General features: G+C 43.5%; 1 pseudogene; it reads left to right on the forward strand.

The window, feature by feature from the left end:
- Positions 1 to 1,133: 1,133 nt before the first annotated feature.
- LOC148146057 (putative G protein-coupled receptor 139) lies at positions 1,134 to 2,120 on the forward strand (annotated as a pseudogene).
- The last annotated feature ends 14,226 nt before the right edge of the window (positions 2,121 to 16,346 follow it).

A 16,346-nucleotide genomic window follows, 5' to 3' on the forward strand; every position in this document is an offset into this window, starting at 1 on the left:
CTAACACTACGGGCAATTTAGCATGGCCAATTCACCTGACCCTGCACATCTTTGAACTGTGGGAGGAAACCGGAGCACCCGGAGGAAACCCACGCAGACATGGGGAGAACGTGCAAACTCCACACAGTCAGTCGCCTGAGGCGGGAATTGAACCCGGGTCTCAGGCGCTGTGAGGCAACAGTGCTAACCACTGTGCCACCGTGCCGCCCACCTAACCTAACCTCATCTCCCCTAACCTTTAATATTGGCCTGAATTCAGAGAGAGCCTCTGAAGCCAGGCAATGGAACAATGTTTGGGTCTCCCACAACAAGCTTTAGTACCATTCTCATGATTTCCAAGGTGTGTGTTGGGTAACCTATGGACATTCTTAGCCCCAGCATGTGCTCTGAATCTGGGAGGAGGATCTCTGGTCACAAGAGAGGAGCTTGTGTGAGAGAGCCTGGACATCAGGCAGGAAGCTTTGCTTCATCCCAGATAAAAAGTGTGAATTCTAAACTAGAAAGTTGCAATGAGCAATGCTGCATGGATTTGGGTGGGACCAGTGGAGTACAGTCTCAGACAGGTCAGGGACTCCGTGCCAAATATTGAAATTCTTATGATTGTGGTAGGCACCTAACCTGGGGTATGGTGCCTGGATTCACTGCTGAATACTTCCATGGATAAAATTGTTGGTATGTTCAATCCTGTACACGTGGGATGGACTCAAAATTTTATCATTTTTTAAAATTTCATATTGTGGAGTGCATCCACTCCCGGTCACTGTGAAGTGATTTAATATCCCATATTAGAGTTCATACAGTGTGGACCTAAAATTCTAGACGCAATCTGAGCTGTGGAAACTCCAAAACTGATTGCAAGAATTTTGCAATCAATGTTTGTGCTAAATGTACAACATTGTTGATTTACTCATGCAAGGTGCCTTTGTGTAGATGTTGCAGTCCTATAGGAAAATCCAACCAGTAAGAGTAACCTATAAAACAGCTCAAACCAACCACTGCCAACCCGAACAAAACATTGAATATGTGACCATCTTGCTATGAATAAACTGTCACTCATGTTCTTACCTCTGTCTTTTAAATGTGCAAATGATTCATTTAGAGAGTTTGCTACTGAGGTTCAGATTCGAGACTTCATGTGGTTTATAACAACGACCTTCTTGCCATTACTTACTCTCTGTGCCTGAGCCCAGATTGTAACTTCAAGTCTCTTTTTCTCCTTTCTCTCTCTTACAGTGAGTCTAGTGGTGATTGCACTCTTGACTCGGGGCAAGTGTGGTCTTTCTACATGCACCATTCGCTATCTGGTGGCCATGGCAACATCTGATCTACTGTTCATCGTTTTTGATATCGTACTTGATAGATTTGTGTCTTATTATTATCCACGCTGTTTCCTGAACATCAGTCCTGTTTGCAGAGTTATCTATGTCTTGACCTGCTCAGCCATTGATTGTTCTGTCTGGTTCACTGCTGCTTTTTCTTTTGATCGATTTGTTGCAATCTGTTTTCATCAGATGAAAACTAAGTATTGCACAAAGAAAACTGCAATGAGGGTTCTAGCAACAATTTATATTTTCTTTTCCTTAAAGAATATTCCTAACTACTTCCGATTTAAACCTGGAAGGATCATCAACAATGTTCCATGGTACTGTTTTACCACACACAGTTATTATAATAGCCGTCGGTGGGCAAGTTTCAAATATTTTGAACAATTTTTAACACCAATGTTCCCATTCACTTTTATTCTATTTATCAATGTCCTGACTGTCAGACACATCTTCGAGGCAATTAAGGTGCGTGTGGAACTGAAAGGTCAGAGAAAAATAGAGAATGACCCAGAGCTGGAGAGCAGAAAGAAATCTGCCATTTTACTCTTTGCCATATGTGCAAGCTTCATACTTCTCTGGTTGGGGTACATTTTATATATGTTTAGTGCTGCTAATTCTTTGAATTACACTGCTTTTCGTACATTTAAAAGAATCGCATTCATGCTGCGGAACCTGAGTTGCTGCACAAATGCTTTTATTTATGTGGTGACGCAGAGAGCATTCAGAGACCAGTTAATATATGCAGTGAAATATCCAGTTATAAAAATAATTCAATTGAGGAATAAATCCAAGTAATGAGAGCCAACATTAGATGCAGCAGGTAATGGAACGAAGAGTCCACATGAGGAATGGAATGAAAGGAGAAAGAGGTGGAGCAACATGATAACACTACTTCATTCCCTTGCAATTTACCGGTCAGCAGAACAGGCCCACAGTGGACACAATTCCCTCGCCCTACATTTGTCCCTGGAACATCTAGATAACAAGGATACATACATCAGGATCCTACTAATCAACTGCAGCTCCGCCTTCAACATTATAATCCCAATTGAACTAATCTCAAAACTCCGAGACCAAAGGCAGTTCTACAACTGTATCCTCAGTTTCCTGACGCACAGACCGCAATCAGTGAAAGTAGCTAACTGCACCTCTTCTACAATAATTCTCAACACTGCGGCCCCGTAAGGATGCATCCTCAGCCCCCAAACACTCCCTGTACACATGACTGATTGGCCACATTTCATACGAACATCTACAAGTTTGCTGATGACATCATGGTTGTAGGCTGCATATCAAATAATGATGAGTCAGAATATAGGAAGTCGATAGCGTGCTTGGTTTCATAGTGCAATGATAACAATTTTTGTCTCAATGTCTGCAAAACAGAAGAACTGATCATTGACTTCAGGAAGCAAGATGGAGGGCAGACCCCTATCTACATCAATGGAGAGGGACGAAAGCATCAGGTTCCAATGAATAACGGTAACCAACAATGTGTCCTGGATCACAGTCAATAATTTGTTAACAATGTATAATTTTTGTGCCCTGAATAATACTAAATATAGCTTTCAAGAAAATTGTTATGCTGTTGCATGTATTGCTTTTCAAATTTTACCTATCTGTGTTGTTCAGTTACCTGATCATCGCTGGATACATTGGTCAGTTGTATAGTATGCTGTCCTGCTCAAGCCTGTTACAATAAGCATTAAAGGAAACTCTCACCTTTCACTGACCTCACCATTCCAAATTGTTTGTGAACACTCAGTCCAGATCGATTGGTCACTTCCAACATTTATAAATAACTTTTATGATCATAAAACCTCAAAGTTATGACTTTTTGACAATTCTTGACAAAACTGGAGATATTTTGACATAACGTGATCTGATAATAATTGCGAGATATAGCTGGGTTTGATCATTGTGAATCTGTGCAGGACTTCCACTTTTGTGATTCAGGACATTGTACAATCAAAGCTACAATTCAACAAGTGGTACTGAGAGTGTATCAGAACGCATTCCAGATAATTTGTTCAAAGATAGTGAAAAAAGTTGCATGCTCATTAATGAGGAGCTTTTGCACTATTGGAGGATCATTACAAAAGGAAAGGTTGCATTGTCTCAGTCATTTAAATCAAGTGCTCCATCTCTTCTCTCAGACCATTCTCACTATTGCAAAAGATACCAGAAATGTTGTGGTTCTGTTCGCTGAGCTGGGAATTTATGTTGCAAACAGAACCACAACAACGAGCACCCGAGCTACAAATCTTCTCCCAAACTTTGAAGATACCAGAAATAGCCCGTGTGTCTTCTGGCCAATAATTCTTCCTCACAACAGAGCACTCAAGAAACAAAAGATGATCTGGTTCCAATGATATTACTGTTTGCGGAAGCTTGGTGCGTGTAAAGTAGCTGCCGTTTCCCTACGTTACAACAGGGACTGCCACTTCAGCTGGCTTAATAAACTTTATCTTTGTAAATCCCTTTGGGATGTCCTAAACTGAGAAAATCCTTCTTTCTGAAGGAATGTGGACTGAAGGACGGACAGAAACCATGGGATTACTAAGGAGGAATTTCTGGGACGTTTTGATCAAATAACATTAACGGAATGCGGTATAGTTTAAATTCAAACTAGTGCGATATAGTCTATTGATGGATTCCTCAGTGTCTGTGGAATTTGCCCTTTTCAGTGACAGTGGTCTTTTTATTTTTGGAAGGTTACATCCACGGTGCTTTGGTTTGGAGCCTGAAGCAGCAAAAATCTCAGAGCCAAATTAAAACTGAGATGAAAAGTTCATATTCAGAGTTAAGCCTGAACCCTGTTAGGATGGATCCAGGAGCAAGTGGTGGGAGAAAAAGAGAGAAAGACAGACAGAAAGACAGAGAGAGGGGATTTGGTCTGTTACCCAAAACACCAAGCAGATTAGGACTGGTGATAGACTCGAGGAGACAGGGAGAAATCACAATGTGGGGACCTATTACAGATCAGGGCAGCACAGTGGTGAAGTGGTTAGCACTACTGCTTCATGGCGCTAGGAACTTGAATTTGATTCCACCCTCAGGTAACTGTCCTACTAGAGTTTATACATTCTCTCCATGCCTCCAAGCGCTCTATTTCCTCTCACAAAGATGTGCAGGCTAGATAGATTGACCATGAGAACAATGTGGTGATGGAGTGGGTCTGCTTGGGATGCTCTTCGGAGGATGCATGTGGACTTGATGGTCTGAATGGCCTGCTTCACAATTAATTAAAGATTAAATATGAACTGGAGTTTGGGTCTGGGAGAAGATTCGGAACACACAGTAATTTGTGCATCGATGCTCTGGGTTCAGAGCATCAAAGCTGAATCAATTGAAGCTCGAGATGATCCACCTCATGAGGCAAATCAATGAACTTGGATAGTGAAACAGAACACAAAATTGTGGAAAAGAGGAAGACACAGGTGAGCTTCAATGTTTCTTATTTTACAGAAAGAAGGTAAAAACATTCCATGGTTGATCCTGGGTCTGACTGGATGGCAATCAGAGCAGGATACATTGAGTGCACGGTGTAAGCATTTGACTGATGAAAATGAATGAAGTCGTCAGATGTCAGTCGTTATGGCGACCACTGAAAGGTCAGGGCCTCACAGAATGTCACAGGAATGGCAGCGGGCTGGGTGTTCATTCCAGCAGAGAGTGAACATCATGAGATTAAAAAAAAGTGTCTGAATCAATCCCACAAACACACATTCTCGTTCATCCTGGATATTACCACATTCAGCAATTCGTGGTAACAAATCTACACTGAATAAAGGGGGAGGAGTTTTCCTCAAACTGGAATGACATCATTCTCCATGTAAATGCTGCTGTAATCTCCCCTTTCATGACTGTGAACTGTGTCTGCAGGAAGAAGATAAAAATCACAACACCGTGTTATAGTCCAACAGATTGATTTGGAAGCACCAGCTTTCTAAGTGCTGCTCCTTTATCACACCTGATAAAGGGCACCTCCAAGTCATGTCTGCAGGATGAGTTACAAGAGAGCGTGCAGATTTTCAAATCCACGGTCAACTCCATCCAAGTAAATAACAAATCTCAAGATTGAGAGGAAAGATATTTTTTTAAAAGCTAATGAGGAATATTGAGTACTATGGCCCCATGCTGAGAATGGTTAGCATCTCCACAAGTTCTTGAGATTGGCACCCTAGGTAATGTTGGTGGAATTGAGGGCAATGATGATGTGAAGCAGGGCATTATCTCTCCACAATACCCTCCCCTCTAATCTTCACCATCAGATTCCTCTCCCAGCCTAATCTCTCACAGGGAGCTCCACTTCAATCAGTCCCTCTCCAACTCAATTTCTGACCCGTCTTCCTCCAAGTGACATGCATTGTCTCTGGGTTCTCCTCAAATTGTTGGCAGACCAGTTCTCTACTGAACGATTTTTACCACCCTTTTCAAAAGGACGAACATAGGTATTGGCCAAGGTCTGAGGAAAAGAGTAACATTTGAGACAGTTTCTGTCCCTCATTAAGAATCAGTTCTGTGTATCTCACCGGTTTCAATAAGCCCCAATCTTTCTCAGAATAAATCTCTAGAGCATTATTCCCCAATAGGGTTTTTACAAATACATTAAGGACAAAAGGGTTACTTGGGAGAGAATAGGGCCCCTGAAATAACTGCAAGGCGGCCTTTGTGTGGAACCACAGGAAATGGGGGAGATACTAAATTAATATTTTGCATCAGTATGTACTGTGGAAAAGGATATGGAAGATATAGACTATAGGGAAATAGATGATGACATTTTGCAAAATGTCCAGATTACAGAGGAGGAAGTGCTCGATTCTTGAAATGGTTAAAAGGTGGATAAATCCCCAGGACCTGATCAGGTGTACCCGAGAACTTTGTGGGAAGCTTGAGAAGTGATTGCTGGTCTCTTGCTGAGATATTTGTATCATCGATAGTCACAGGTGAGGTGCCGGAAAGAAGGGCGGTAAGGACAAGCCAGGGAACTATAGACCAGTGGACCTGACCTCAGTGGTGGGCAAGTTGTTGGAGGGAATCTTGAGGGACAGGATGTGCATGTATTTGGAAAGGCAAGGACTGATTAGGGATAGTCAACATGGCTTTGTGCATAGGAAATCATGTCTCACAAATTTGATTGAGATTTTTGAAGAAGTAACAAAGAAGATTGATGAGGGCAGAGCAATAGATGTGATCTATATGGACTTCAGTAAGGCGTTCGACAAGGTTTCCCATGGGAGACTGATTAGCAAGGTTAGATCTCATGGAATACAGGGAGAACTAGCCACTTGGATACAGAACTCGCTCAAAGGTAGAAGACAGAGGGTGATGGTGGAGGGTTGTTTTTCAGACTGGAGGCCTGCAACCAGTGGAGTGCCACAAGGATTGGTGCTGGGCCCGCTACTTTTTGTCATTTACATAAATGATTTGGATGCGAGCATAAGAGTTACAGTTAGTAAGTTTGCAGATGACACCAAAATTGGAGGTGTAGTGGACAGCGAAGAGGGTTACCTCAGATTACAGCAGGATCTGGACCAGATGGGCCAATGGGCTGAGAAGTGACAGATGGAGTTTAATTTAGATAAATGCGAGGTGCTGCATTTTGGGAAAGCAAATGCTAGTAAGACTTATACACTTAATGGTAAGGTCCTAGGGAGTGTTGCTGAACAAAGAGACCTTGAAGTGCAGGTTCATAGCTCCTTGAAAGTGGAGTCGCACGTAGATAGGAAAGTGAAGAAGGCGTTTGGTATGCTTTCCTTTATTGGTCAGAGTATTGAGTACAGGAGTTGGGAGGTCATGTTACGGCTGTACAGGACATTGGTTAGGCCACTGTTGGAATATTGTGAGCAATTCTGATCTCCTTCCTATCGGAAAGATGTTGTGAAACTTGAAAGGGTTCAGAAAAGATTTACAAGAATGTTGCCAGGGTTGGAGGATCTGAGCTATAGGGAGAGACTGAACTGGCTGGGGTTGTTTTCCCTGGAGCGTCGGAGGCTGAGGGGTGACCTTATAGAGGTTTACAAAATTATGAGGGGCATGGATAGGATAAATAGACAAAGTCTTTTCCCCAGGATTGGGGAGTCCAGAACTAGAGGGCATAGGTTTAGGGTGAGAGGGGAAAGATATAAAAGAGACTTAAGGGGCAACTTTTTGACGCAGAGTGTGGTACGTGTATGGAATGAGCTGCCAGAGGATGTGGTGGTGGCTGGTACAAATGCAACATTTAAGAGGCATGTGGATGGGTATATGAATAGGAAGGGTTTGGAGGGATATGGGCCGGGTGCTGACATGGGGGAACTAGATTGGGTTGGGATATCTGGTCAGTGTGGACAGGTTGGACTGAAGGGTCTGTTTCCATGCTGTACATCTCTTTTACTCTATGACGCTATAATTACCCCCAAATCCTCAGTCAGTGCAAGAGGAAGAATTTTACACTAACCTTTCAAACCTCCCCATCTTCTGCCTGATCCAAATGCTGATGGTGTTTTCAGAGCTTTGTTTTCTCTTTGTAAAGTCCAGCTGTTTTGATGATCTCTCTGATCATACTCACTCCCAGACAGATCAGCCAGAGACACGGTCAGTGCAGTGACCTAGCCTTCCCGGTGTTTCATGACACAGCCGTGTGTCTCAGTTGAAGCCTGTTTACAAACCAGTTGTGATGTCAGAACTCTCTCTGTGATGTACACAGTGAGGTCACACTTGTTCTGTGAGGTCACACTTTGACCTGTCCAGTTCAAGTGGCCTCACTGCGATCAAACAGAGAGTAAGCCGGGGACGACCGAAACCCTCACCTTTCTCAGGTTACAATGTGTTCATATTCCAGAATATACAAAGCAGTTGTAGACATAGACATTAGGGTGTACGGGTGATGCTCAATGACACGGAGTCAGAGACACACAGATACAGATTGAGACTGCCCAGGAGATGTCTCAGAGCTGACTCTGAGACACACACGACATGTATGGCAGCAAATGGGGATGAATCACATTCTTTGTTCCCTGCAGTGTACTGGGCATGCTCAGTGTAGAAACAGCTGACTGATGATGGAGCAGTTTGAAGGGGGATGGAGGGGTGAGGCCAGGGAGGGTATGGGTCTGAGCCCACTGTACAGAGAGGTGTGGGTTTCACTCCTTGTCTGTCATATCCTCTTGCTTCACTGTCTACATCAGTCTGCAGCCTTGTCCACTGTGGCATTTCAAAATATCATCCATATAATTCCAAATGGTCTTCAGGGTTCACACCTCTACCACTCAAATTGGCTGCGCTTTCCAGCTCTTTCTCTTATCCTCCAGCCATTTAGTTGTTGACACTCTACTCCTCTTTCAACTAAAGGGTTCAGTTTCCTTCACTTAAATCTATGTCCCGGTCCTTAATCCCTCCATCCATGGGAAATGTTCTCTTCCTGTATACCCTCCACCCATCATAGTTTTATACATCTCAGTCATGTCTCCTCTCCATCGTCTCTGCTTTAATGAAAACAATCCCAGTCTGTCCAAACTCTCTTCAGAACTAAAACTCTCCAAGCCCAGGGAACGTCCTGGTCAATCTCCTCTGCACCCTCTCCAATGCACTCACATCCCTTCTACAATGTACAGAACTCTGTTGGCCAATATTTCAAGTGAGTTTGAGAACGGTCATGTCGAACCTTAGACATCGCTGGTAGCATCATGGACAGTTCTGGAGTGTTCTGTTCTGGATGGAATTCGATTGGTCAGAATGTTAAGCTTTACACAAAACACACTTAATTCTTACACCACAATTAAAATGCAAACAATGAAAACTAAAACAACTTGAACCTGTTGGAATACAGAACAAAATAATATATTATTTAATTCTACCCATCAACTGTTCCAATACAGCCACATCCTATAAACAGACCCATAGTAAAGGCAAATTCAGCAAAACAGATTTCCCTCACTTACTATCTCCTCCAATCCAAAAGATAGGAATACCAAAACAAACAATCTCACAGCAGAGAGAGAGTTCAAGCTTATTTCCTACAGCAGAGAGAGGTGACAGCTGTGACTAACAGCTTCAACACCAAATAATGCAACTTCAGTAACTGAAAGCAGCACTGAGCCCCTGGATCGGTGAGAGCCGGACTCCACTTCCTCATGCTGCTTTGGTCGTAATTTAAGAAAACCCAAAGTTATTTACTCTGCTTTCCATGGAACATACACCTTGGTACCAGGTTGATAACATCCCTCATCAAGGGAAACAGAACACATCCTCCGTAAAGGGACAAGGTATCAGTCTGCTCTCCTTGGAGTCAGTGATGCCAACACAGTGGGGTCAGTGACACAGTAACTATTAGATGAGAAATGCACAGCCCCATCCCAGCAGTTTCAGCAGAGTGAACCCTGTCTTAGATTAGATTCCCCTACAGTGCAGAAACAGGCCCTTTTGCCCAACCAGTCCACACCGACCCTCCGAAAAATAACCCACCCAGACCCATTTCTCTCTGACTAATGCACCTAATATTATGGGCACTTTAGCATGCCCAATCCACCTGACCCGCTCATCTTTGGACTGTGGGAGGAAACTGGAGCACCCGGAGGAAACCCACGCAGATACAGGGAGAATGTGCAAACTTCACACAGTCACCCGAGGCTGGAATCGAACCTGGGGCCCTGATGCTGTGAGGCAGCAGTGCTAACCACTGAGCCACTGTGCTGCCCCAAGGCACGAGATTGTCCATCCTTATTCATTTATCACCTTCCAATTTTACTGAAGAGCTCTGGTAAATTTGTAATCAAGTTTCACAGGAAAAGGAGGAGGCCATTCAGCCCCCAGATCCTGTTCCAATCCCTCAATAAGATCGGGGTTGATCTGTGGCCTCACTCCATTTGTCTGCCTTGACCCCATAATAAAAATCATTGCTTATGTCAAATATAAATTTAACAATTGAATTGGTATAGACTGCAGTTTGAGGTACAGAGTCCCAAACCCTACCAACTCTTCCCATCTCCAAGTTCTCTTTCTTTCCCCAGTCCCCGGGCATCCTCCTGCATCTGGAGCGTGTCCCAGCGGCAAAATAAAACGGTGTGGTCCTCGCTGTCGCGGTGGTCAGCCATCCCTCTTCCTTCACCAGCATCAGCTCCCCACCATCAGATAATATCCTCCAGTGTAAATAAAAACCCTTGGAGCTAAGTGAGGGGGGGGGGGGGGGGGGAGGGGGGGGAATATAAAATAAAATTGGTAACGGTCACCCGGCACCGCTTACCGGCAAGATGTCTCACTGTGGGGAGGGGACCGGGCTCAATCCTCTCCCCCTGAGCCCCCAATGTCCACCATCATTACCTTCAGGAACAGGACTTTACTGACACAGTCCACTCTCCCTCCATCCACCAATAACCACCATTGTTACCTTGGGAACAGGGACTTTATTGACACAGTCCGCTCTCCCTCTGAGCCTTTTCCTTTCTGGGTGGGACCGCCGCCATTTTAGCTCCAGGCCCCGCCCCCTCCCCCGCCGCGCGCGAGCTGGCGGTTAACGGCCGCCTCGTGCCCCGAGTGACCGTTAGCAGCTGCTTCAGAAGATAAACTCTTTAAAGAGAAACAACCCTTTCAGGAGAGAAAACAGAAACACAAAAGGGCCGACTTCGGTGTCGCCAAACAAAATAATACGTTTTAGAATGAAAAATACTCCTTCCCACAGGCAGAGAGGTGAAAGTGATGAAGAAATTGTGTGTCGCCGCATCAAGTCCCAAAGCGCGATCTTCCGAATGACGGCCGCCCCCGGACCCCAAACGTTGTCTCAGCTTTATCTCTCTCTGGGCAGATACTGCCAGACCTGAAGCACAAAGGGACTTGTTAGTCCGTGGTCAGGATTCTCTTCATGTTAAAATGTAGCTTCAGTTAGCAGTTAGGAAAGTAAATGCAATGTTAGGGCTTGTTTGAGAAGGTTAGAATAGGGATGTGTTGCTCAGGTAGTGTAAGGTATTTGGAATATTGTGAGCAGTTTTGGGTCTCGTATCTAAGGAAGGATTATTTTTATTTCAAAAATACAATTTATTCATGAAAAATATATAGATATCCATAGTTACTAAAGAAGTTTGATTCTTTACAATAGCAAGTAAAGAAAACAAGACAAACATTGAAGTTGGACTCTATCCAATAAACAAACAAAAGGCATCTCTTACTTGTATAAGATTATTTCTATTTTTGAGGTACCCAAAGGGTCCGATAACTTAATGGACCTCCACTTGCCTTCAGCAGAAAGACCTCAAACAGTGGTCCTTCCCCAATGTGTCTTGATAGCAGCTGCCCCAAGCTTTAGTGCATCCCTCAGCACGTAGTCCTGGACCTTGGAACGTGCCAGTCTGCAACACTCGATGGGGGTCACCTCCTTGTTTTGGAAGACCAACAAGTTTTGGGCAGAACAAAGAGCATCTTTGGCCATGTTGATGGTCCTCCAGGCACAGCCAATGTTTGTCTCAGTGTGTATCACAGGATCCTAGAACGTAGAGTTCTGCTTCACGGAGCTGCTTGGGATGAACCTCAACAAAAACCACTGCATCTTTCTGCAGACTTCCTTTGCAAAGGTACATTCCAGAAGAGGATGTGACACAGTCTCTACTCAGTCTGCAGCAGCTTCAAGGGCAGAGTGTGGTGGCACACACAGTCTAGGAAGACAAGAGGGTCTTGCAGGTAGTGCCCTTCCCACCACCAGCCAAGCAATGCCTTGGTGTTTGTTGGAAAGTTCTGGTGATGAGGCATTTTGCCAAGTTACTTTTGACAGTCTGCTCAGGGAACCATGTTACAGGATCTACCCTCTCCTTTTGAGAAAGTCTGTAGCCTTAAAACTTGTCAATAAACATTTCGACTAAAATGTAATGTTGAATTATAGAACACATTTGCTGCATACTAGAAAATAGACAGGCAGGGAAGGTAAGGCAATTAAGAATATTTATCTTGGCATCAGTGAATCTGTGTAAACAGGACACAGAGTGATAACATTCATGGCTGTTCCCTTGTGAAATTAGGAACAGTGTTTGATTCTGACCTCTAAATGAAACTCGGTATCAATTAACTTCTCTCCTGAATTATTGTCCTTCACTGTTGTCTTTCTAGTTAAGAACATGCAGTGTTTTTGTAAACTTGATTTGAATAAAGGAAGCCTGTTTGTGACAGTACAGCAGCGTAGCCTGCTGGGCTGTAGGGGAGCTGATATCCTACTCTCCTTAGTTATTAAGAACCTAGTTAGCCTGGCTTAAAGATATCAGTGTTACATTGTAACAGTGATGCTATTGGTAATTAAAGGGGATGACTAAAATTAAACTAAACTGTCTGAAAGAGGTTTTTTTAATTCCAGACTTCCAAAAAGTACGATCTCTGGGATGAAACAAGAGAGGCTTACAGGTTGAGTCCACAAGGGGTTCCCTGGGCCATCTCAAATCTGTACTTTATCAATTTGGCGCTGCAAGCAGGGTTCCAACAAGGGACACGTTTGAGTGAAACTGGAAAAGAGGAGCTTTACCTAAGGGTCGGGCTCACACGGTAAGATTATATCTTGATTGCTCTTTGTGTGCTGCTTCCCCCATTTCACTCTCACGGTACCCTGACTGAATTCTAAATGAGATAGTTTAACTAGAAGCAGAAAATTATGGGGTTAGAGGCCGCTGTGTTTTGTGGGGTTAGAGATCCCTGTAGTGATTGGGGTTCGAGTCCCCTGTAGATCAGTAGTTTTGTGAAGGTCTAAAGTAAATAAGATAAATATGGTGCAACCCTAGATAAGATGGAAGACAAATGTCCCCTAACAAAAATAATAAGTCTGTATCCTAACTATGAGAAACAATTAAGGAGAATATCGACCACAGCTGCTCAACAGAATAGACTTGGGGAAAAAAGAAAGGAAACTAAGCAGAAAGAAGCCATATCAGTGTGGAAAAAGGTAGCTCAGGAAAAATGGGAAAAATCCATGCAATCGTCATGGAGACCAAACTTTATTAAAAAGGGAATTAGTCCATTAACTGAGGAAGGATCTGAACTAAATTGGATAGAACTAAAATGCACATATGAAGCACATGATTTAGAAGCAGAATTGGAATTGGCGAGGGAGAAAATAAAAAAAAATAAAAAGGTTAAGCAAAGAATTACAGTCGAAGCTGAAATGTCAGGGGCCCAAAAAAAAGGGAAACGGCTGAATAAACAACAGATTGCAGCTGCAGCCGTGCAGGACTAGACGGACGATAAAGACTGTTCCTTATACCCCATCTCTCCCAAAGACCCATTACAAAAAAATCCTGATGCATCCGCGAATGAGTGATGGGACTCAGATTCAGAGGAGGAAATATTTTACGCCTCCCGTCCAGTCAGCTGATTTCCTCTGATTGCCCACCGGGGACCTCCTCAAGCCTCACCCACAGTACAACCAAGGTGAACACTCTTCATAAAAAAAAGTCGCCTGAACCCCACACCCCACCCACACTCTGAGGACCAATGTACCAAGGCCTATGCCCTTCCCCCAATGAATCATTGTCCCTGTGTGTTTTAGGAGTATTACAACTGCATTGATAAGTGAACTTAAGGCCACTGATTCTGATCAAATGTAACTGCTGCTTTTAAAACCAGTTCATACTCTTTAACCAGAAAGAAAACAATGTACTGCTGAAAGAACCAAAACTTTGCTAGTTTTTCAAAAAAAAAGTATTTTAGTTTGACTTTAAAACAACCAGAAGTGCAAATTAGATACAAACTAATGCAATTTAAAATTCTGATTAGAAGGATTAGGCCATCGTACAGGTTGGCAATTACAAGTCTGCCTCCTAATTAGTATTTACAGACAGCCTGTGGCATTCTACTGGGACCACATTTAATTCATTCAAGATAAAAGTACATGTGGCTGCTACACGATTATTTTAAAACTGCACCCAAATTCTCCCCGCCATTCATACTATGGTAGCGGCTGCCCCTAATATAACTTCACATCAAAATGTAGAAGTCTGTATATCCCATTCTGTGGTATCCTTGCTCACCTCTAAACGTACTCAACACCTCACTGTGGCTCGACTCTGTCGCTATGAGATTTCTATACTTCAGAATCCACTTCTCTCCTTTAGAGACTGCTCCAAAATTTACCCCGGTACATTCCTGCAGGAAGAACCTCTTGAACTGCCTGATCCTCCCCATGATTGTGTTCTCATAAATGAACTTGTTATTAAACCATGTCCTGACGTTACGGATCAGGCTCTTGTTAACCTTGACCTTACACTTTATGTCGATGGTTCTTCTTCTACTTCTCCAAAGGACAAACGCATGTCAGGATATGCGATCGTCACTTTGTCCTAAACAATCAAAGCTTATTCTGTCGACTCACCCTGTTCCGCCTAACAAGCTGAACTCTTTGCTTTCACCCATGTCTGTACACTTACTAAAGGAAAGTCAGCTAATATCTAGATTGATTCCCACTACGCTTTGGATGTGCCCATGATTTTGGTCAACTCTAGCAGCAGCGCAGCTTCCTTGCCTCATCAGGAACTCCTATCCTCAATGCTGTCTGTTTTGCTAATCCCCTCAGTGCTATTCAACTTCCCTCTCAGCAATTATCAAATGTTTTGTTCACTCAAAAAGTTATAGAGATGTACAGCAGGGAAACAGACCCTTTGGTCCAACTCGTCCATGCCAAACAGACATCCCAACCCAATCCAGTCTCACTTGTTGCACCCGGTCCATATCCCTCTAAACCCTTCCTATTCATATACTCATCCAGATGCCTTTTAAGTGTTGCAATTGTACCAGCCTCCACCACATCCTCTGGCAGCTCATTCCACACACGTACCACCCTCTGCATGAATAGGTTGCCCCTTAGGTCTCTTTTATATCTTGCCCCTTTCACTCTAAACCTCTGTCCTCTAGTTCTGGACTCCTCGACCCCAGGGAAAGACCTTTGTATATTTATCCTATCCATGCCCTTCATAATTTTATACACCTCTATAAAGTCACCCCTCAGCCTCCGACGCTCCAGGGAAAATAGCCCCAGCCTATTCAGCCTCTCCCTCCAGCTCAAATTTTCCAGCCCTGGCAACATCCTTGTAAATCTTTTCTGAACCCTTTCTACATCCTTCCAGTAGGAAGGAGACCAGAATTGCACGCAATATTCCAAAAATGGCCTAACCAATGTCCTGTACAGCCACAACATGACCTCCCAACTCCTGTACTCAATACTCTGACCAATAAAGGAAAGCATACCAAACGCCTTCTTCACCACTCCTCTGGTCCTTCCGATGTCACCCAAAGCAACAACTCTGCTAAGCAGCTAAGAAAGCAGCTTTTGAGCAAAAAGACATGGTTACTCAAATGGCAAATACTCTTCTGACACCCTGACCATGCCTGACCTAGAGCAAATATGGACCCATCAGGGGGACACCTCTGATGAGGAGAAACAAAGATGGATAGACCATGGTTGTTATGTTACAATAAGCTTTGGGTTATGCCGGTAGTACAGACATGTCTGCCCAACACGACTTTGCCTATTCTAGTTGATTATGTTCATACACGCACGCATATAGGTAAGGAAGGAATGGTGGACAGAATTCTCCAAATTTGGTGGCATCCCCACCTGCAAGAAAAAGCAAAACAAGCAGCTGCAAATTGCCTAATTTGTTAACAGCATAATCTGGGGAAAGGAGTAAAGTGTCCACCAGATGAAACTCCCTTGCCAAGTGCACCTTTTGATACTATCCAGTAATATTTTGTAGAGTTACCGAGATGTCATTGTTATAAATATTGCTCAGTGATAATCAATGTATTTAGTAAATGGATTGAAGCTTATCCCTGTACTTACTGCACAGCAACAACTACTTGTAAAATTCTACTAAGGGAAATCATATCCAGATTTGGAATACCAGTAACAGTCTCTTCCAACAATGGTCCCCACTTCTGTGCGGAGCTAGCCAAGGCACAGTGTAAGAGTTTGAATATGAATAAAAAGTTCCATTGTGCCAACCACCCCCAAGCAGCGGGAATTGTAGAAAGAGCCAATGGTACCTTAAAAGGTCAGGTAAGAAAATTGGTAGA

This window comes from Chiloscyllium plagiosum, unplaced genomic scaffold (assembly GCF_037043375.1).
Source record: "Chiloscyllium plagiosum isolate Xiang-an unplaced genomic scaffold, Cpla_swu_hap1 HiC_scaffold_22, whole genome shotgun sequence".
Lineage (NCBI taxonomy): Eukaryota > Metazoa > Chordata > Chondrichthyes > Orectolobiformes > Hemiscylliidae > Chiloscyllium > Chiloscyllium plagiosum.